This window comes from Zootoca vivipara, chromosome Z2 (genome assembly GCF_965207765.1).
Source record: "Zootoca vivipara chromosome Z2, rZooViv2.hap1.1, whole genome shotgun sequence".
In the NCBI taxonomy this organism is placed as follows: domain Eukaryota; kingdom Metazoa; phylum Chordata; class Lepidosauria; order Squamata; family Lacertidae; genus Zootoca; species Zootoca vivipara.
Window position 1 is genome coordinate 750,715 of NC_142585.1, and position 6,619 is coordinate 757,333.

A 6,619-nucleotide genomic window follows, 5' to 3' on the forward strand; every position below is an offset into this window, starting at 1 on the left:
TAGGAGCAGGGGGGTGGGTAGAAGCATTGCATCCCTCTGTTCTTGCATCAGCCCAAGCGAAAGGGGCTCCCGGGTCCCTCAGCACATGCACGCACAGATGCTCTTTCCCTGATCTCCTTTCGTGCCCAGCCAAGGAGCTCCTGGTTTCATTTCTTTTTAATGCAATTTCTAATGGTGTTTCCATGGCAACCAGGAATTGAGGGCTGAGTCCTCTCCCAGTGAGCACATGGTCCATTGCACCAGGCGAGTGGCGTGGGGTGGGGGAAGAGGCAGGGAGCCGGGCGCACACTCTGCACATGGGTGGAATGGCACTTGCCTACATGACTTGGGGAAGGGGGAGCCCCAGAGGGCAGAAGGAGTGGCCCCTGATTCTCAAGAGCAAGGGGGCCAGGATAGGGAAAGGATTGCAGGCAGGCATCTTTGGGGGCAGCCCAGGCCCTAGGTTCTGCCAACTACCGTACCTACTGCTGCAAGGGCACCTCATGGGATAGGAAGCTGCCTTCATTCCAAGCCCATTGGCCCTCTAGCTCAGTATTTCATGCACTGGCTGGCAGCAGCTCTTCAGGGTTTGAGACAGGAGTCTCTCTAATTCAAATAGGTTAAATTGGATATATTGAATAGTATAGGCGAAATGTGCAGCATTTACCGTAGGGGTAAATATGGAAGCCATGGAAGGGGAGCACGAGAAGTCAACAGATAAAGCAATTTACGGTTTATGTCAAAATATGTAAATGTATTTTTGTGAGAAATTAATAAGATTTTTTTAAAAAAATAATGAAATGGGAGTCTCTCCAGACCTGCCTGGAGATGCCATTAAGAATTGAACCTGGGACCATCTGCATGCAAAGCAAAAGCTCTGCTGCTGAGCTGCAGGTCTTAACCAACACTGTAGGAGCCATGTCCTAGGGGGCCAAGCTCCTTTTGCCCCCCCCAATAAAATATTTGAGGGGACTGCCCCCTCCCAGGTTGATGGGCACTGCCATTCTGCCATTCATATGGTATGCATGTGCTGCATCTTGTGATTGCTTATGTGGAGCGAGCCTTACCTGCCCCACCCTAATATTTTATTCAAGTAGGCACCCCTGCCCCACACATTCCCTTGTACCAATTTGAAGAGATCAACTGATTGTGCATTGAAGGCAACCCTGCTCCCAGGAACCACATTCTTCTTTGGCAATCACTCGTAGCCGCGTAAGATTGTCTTCCATAAACATGCTTTTAACAATGAGTCCATGGGTGACTATGGAGGCCAATTCTGGATCTACACATCCTTCCACAGTGGGGACATTGGTTTCCGGGCGGGAGTTGATCACGGTGTGGATTTGCCAAGCATGCCTTCCTTTTAGCATGTTTCTCCCTTGCGTCCTGAGTACGAGTTTCTTCAAAGTCCATGACACCTTTGGTAAAGGCTGTTCTCCAACTGGAGCGCTTGCAGGCCAGTGTTTCCCAGTTGTCAGTGTTTATACTACATTTTTAAAGATTTGCCTTGAGACAGTCTTTAAACCTCTTTTGTTGACCACCAGCATTATGCATTCCATTTTTAAGTTCGGAATAGAGTAGTTGCTTTGGAAGAAGATAATCAGGCATCCACACAACATGACCAGTCCAAAGATGTTGATGTTGAAGAATCATTGCTTCAACACTGGTGATCGTTGCTTCTTCCAGTACACTGATATTAGTTCGTCTGTCTTCCCAAGTGATGTGTAAAATTTTTCAGAGACACTGTTGATGGAATCTTTCAGGAGTTGGAGATGGCGTTGATAATGGTCCATGTTTCACAAGCATACAGTAATACAATAGCTTTGTAAACAAACATTATGGTTTCCCTGCGAATGTACTCGTCCTCAAACACTCTGCACTTCAATCGGGAGAAAGCCGCACTCGCAGAGCTCAGGCGATGCTGGATTTTGGCATCAATGTTGTCCCTTGCCAGACCACCACAAACAACAGGTGAGCAACAACAAGCTCCCAGCTTCACGGAGCTGGAGTCTACACCTGCCAAGGTGACCCACGGGCACCAGACCCCTCACTCCAACATGCATAGATCAAAGCGTCCTAACAGGGAGGCCTACATTGCGCAGGGCACACCAGGCATGGACAGACGGGGTGGGGGAGCTTTCTTTGAAATCCAATTGAGAGACGATGCAATTGACTGAAGGAAGCCCTGTTCTCAGTAGCCACCTGTCCCCCCAAATAACAGCTCAGTGAGGACCCCTGTGGTTATATCGATGTGCTTATTGCTGACGTTCTCAGCACAGCCATGAGGCAGCGGCCTCGGCAGAGGAGGGGAGAGCAGCACACGGACTCAGAAAGAAGTGCACCGCCTAATTTAGTCTTTGTGTGGTAGAGGTCCCTGCATATGACTTTGGCCCAAACAAACTGGGGGGGGGGGGCTTGCAGCCAAAGCAGGTGAAGGCCAGAAGCAGAAAGGTAGCAAACAAGACAAAAAGGACAAAGCTTCAGCAGTGGCTCTTGAAGAGTCCAGACCTCTGGTAGCTTCCAACACTCCATCCGGAGACTCGTGGTCAAATCCTGCCACAAAAAACCAAACCGAGGCCAAGAGGTTGAGGTTGAGGGCTGGCCCTGGAGCAGCATCCTTGAGAATCCACTAGGAAGATGGCGAGAATGCAGGAAACAGCCTTATCCTGAGCCAAGCCACTGGTTCCACCCTGACTGGCAGCAGCTCTCAGGTTTCTGGCAAGGGTTTCTCTCAGACCCACCATGAGATGGTAAGGATTGAACCCGGGACCTTCTCCAGGCAAGTAATGGACCTCCAGCAGGAATTCACAACAAGCTCAAATGGAAGCTGATGGCCTTCTGAGTTCTGAAACAAGTTCAGGTTATGGAGCTCTCTGTGTTGTCTCCAGGACTGGCTAAGCTTTCGCCGAGTCCTTCAGTGCAGAAGAGAGGGAAGGGAAAGACTAGCCAGACCACTGGGTGTATCTGGGTCATTGCCAGTTCCTACTTGAACTATTGGGGACCTTCTGCATGCAAAGCAGCTGCTCTGCCATTGAGCTCTGGCACTTCTCTTTAGAATAGATCCTACGACCACCAGCTCTGAGAATTGTTCGGTCACTTTGGAGGGCAGGAGGAGTGAACAATATTGAGATGCTTCCCTCTCCCCTGACTTGATATTATGTATCCTCTAACTGTACTCCTCTTGGGGGGGGTGTTCGTCTATTTTTCTCACAAGGCGTTCCAGTCCCTGGTGTGTACTCAGTTTGTACCTAATAATAACAGCCCTTCCAGGTTTCACCCATCTGGCAGCCAATGAAAATAGCCCAGCTTCTTCAACTAGAAATGTGCTAAACAGTCTAATATTAACAAACTGTGAAAGAGCAAAGCATTTCAGAGCTAGATTTTTACAACACTTGCAGAGCTCTCTGCATATTGTGAAGTTGTCCTTATGCAAGCTGCCTTGAGAAGCCTGCGTAGTCTTGAAAGGTTGCTAAGAAGTGTGTGGAGGAAATATAAGCACATTTCCTGAACTCCTCTTGTGGGGATGCTACCTATGGAGAAATTCCAGCAGTTATTTGCTTCTGCTCTTCTGTTCCCAATAGGAAGCCAGGCTGTAGTTTTGCTGTTGAACCTCTGCTTTGCATGCAGAAGCTTCCTGGTTCAACCCCCAGAATCTCCAATGTCCCTTGTCTGAAACCCTAGTAAGCTGCTGCCAACCAGTGTAGGTAACACCACTCTAGATAGACTCATGTTCTGAGTCTATATAAGGCAGCTTCCTGCACTCCAGAATCTCTTTTTTTGTTGTTGCAAAAGCAAGCATCATTCTGCCAAATATGCATGCATGTGCAGAGGTGCTGCTGGCTCAGGAAGACCCAAGAGTCTCCAGCCCCATCCAGACCCCAAAGCAGTGGTTCTCCAAGGTTGCGGCATGCCACCCTGGTGTGGCAGCAGAGGATAGCAAGTGTAGCAGAAAGATTAAAGGACAATCAAAGAATCATTTAAACATTTCTGTGTAATGTTTTATATATATATATATATATATATATATATATATATATATATATATATATAATTTGCAGAATACAGGTAGAAATATTTTCAAGATGAGAGGAACAGCATCAAGTAATACTGAGAGCCAGAGCATCAAGGGATAAATTTCTTAAGGCCCGTGCAAATTTTTATTCTGAAAGTGTGGCCCAGAGAAAAAAGCTCGAGAACAAGTGCCCTAAAGGCCTGCAACCAATGTGTTGAAGCTAAGCAGGTGTAAATTTGGTCAGTGTCTGGATGGGAGACCATCTTGCAAGCACACATATACTGCCTTGCATTCCATGACAGAAGAAAGATAAATGGGGGGGTAGCGGGGATAATACAATGCTCAGCTTCTGACTTGATGCACCTTTCATATGAGAAGGGAGCTCTTCAAATGTTCTGCCATGACTGCTTCAGCAACCCTCTCCTGTCCCCTCATTTATTTATTTTGGCAACTTCTCCATGACTCTTCCGGTTTTCTCAGAGGCAGAAGGGCCCAGTGGGTGCCTTATTCTGAGAGTAGACTGTTTCCCACGGTTTAGAGGTGGCCTATGTATTTTCCCTGACATTACTGACATGGGGTCCTCCTCTTGCCATCCCAGTGAAATGGAGAATTTCCACGCCAGCAGACAGTTGTTCCCAGGAGCCTCTGCCACACAGATCAAGGGACCCCCCCACATGAGGGGGTTTGGCAGTAGCTAAGCTTTTCAGCTGAGCATGGAGAATTCCCATGTGAGTAATGTGGTCCACCAGCCCTGAGGCAAACTTGGATGGAGATTGACAGTCTATTTCTGATGCAGTTGCCATAGCAGCTGTGATGCTTGGAAGCTACTGGCTCAGCCAACCTTCTGCTGGGGTGCCACTCTCCTTCCCCATTTCTGTAGATATTAAGATGAGGGGGCACATCCCCCCCTACAGTATGTGTGTCAATCTGCAAATGCTGTTGGCATCCATCTATCCTGAGAGACAATAGGATGAAGTCAAACTCAAACCGCTGTCTTAGCAGCCCCAAAATGATCACCTCAAGGCGCAAGCCTGGGCAGTTTGAATGGAGGTCCTGAGCTGCCCAGACAACAACAAGACACACCCCTTGGCCTCACTGATGTTGTCCAAAGGAAAGAGGAGCCACACATTTGGCGCCAGCCTGGGTGCAAGAGTTGCCAGAAGGAGGTATACAAACTGTCAACAACAAATCCGTTTATTGTGAGGACCATGCCTGCACACAAATATCAACACAACAATAATTAAAAATATTAAAATTCATTGCATACTATCCTAACAAAACCTTCATCCCACAAAACAGGAAGAGAAAGAAAACAAGCAATGAGTTAAACAGACGATGAAGGGGTCTTTACTTTATCATCCATAAATCTTTCCCTGGCTTCCATGGCCTTCATCACTAAGACCGCTACCACATGGGTAATTCGTGGGTTAGCATCAACTAACAAAAATTTTACTCTAGTAAATGGGGCAATAGAGGAGGTAATGTATAAGATCTTTAATTTTCATGAAGCAAGGGCATAAACGGTGTTCTGCTGGGATTTTTGTGAATCTACCGGTCAGGTATGCAGTTGGCAATGTTTGAAACCGGGCCATAGTGAAAGCTCTCTGAAGGGTGGGATCAGTGATATCCACCAAGTAGTTGGCACAGATTTTGACTGCCTTTACTCGGGGAAACCAGTAGGAAACCCATAATTTTTTATCTTCGTGGTGTCTAAAAAGGCGTCTTTTTCAAAGATCCATTCCCGAACTTTATCAGGGTTCCACAGTTTGAGAGTATTAAACTCGGGTAGATTGTATCTGGATGTGAGGGTGATCTGGCTGCGACATCTGTCACCCCATTGATCGCCAGGGTTGATTTGGCTGATCTGGCTGGCTAGGCGGGTATCCCCTTCCTCCGTCACCGCTCCATGTGCGTCCCTCCCGAAGCTGTGCACTCGGTGGAAGAGGACGACCATCCCAGATAGAAGGAGTGTACCATTCTTCGGTCAAGGTCAAGGTGTCATCCAACTGCCTTAGGGACTTTGGATTTGTGTAGGGTTTACTCCTGAGCATCTTCTTCTCCCAAAGATATTCCACAAGGCAGCAGAGGTTTAGGATCAGACTTTTCCTTCTCCTAGTTGGGCTCCCTTCCCAGGTGGACGAGCCCCATCTGCCCCTCACTTCCCTCTACAACACATGCAAAAACCTCCTTCTTGACCTTTGGACCCACTCTTGGTCTTGTTTGTTCAATCCAACCTGCCTTCACATGCAGGGGAAGTCCCTAACTCACCAATGGTTTAAGACCCATCTGTTCCCCTCGCCTGGTTTAACTGGCCAGTTGAAGCTGTTTCCTGGGGTGTGGCCGCTGTCTCATGCTGACACCTAGGAGCCCCAGGTGAAAGCAGATTGTAGGGTGGGGACCAAAGGTGCACAAACTACCCCCAGAAGGAGCACAATATGTTCCCCACGAGAGGTACTACCCCTCCCCCTTTACACTCCATACACCCCATGCACAATCTGCATATACAATATCACTTAACAGTTAGCCTTAACAACCTTTTAGCAGCCTCACAGTCAATATGGCAATTTAAGAGTGGTGAACAAATTGGGGTTTTTTCTGCCTCTTCAAGGTGTCTTTGTGATTAGACAG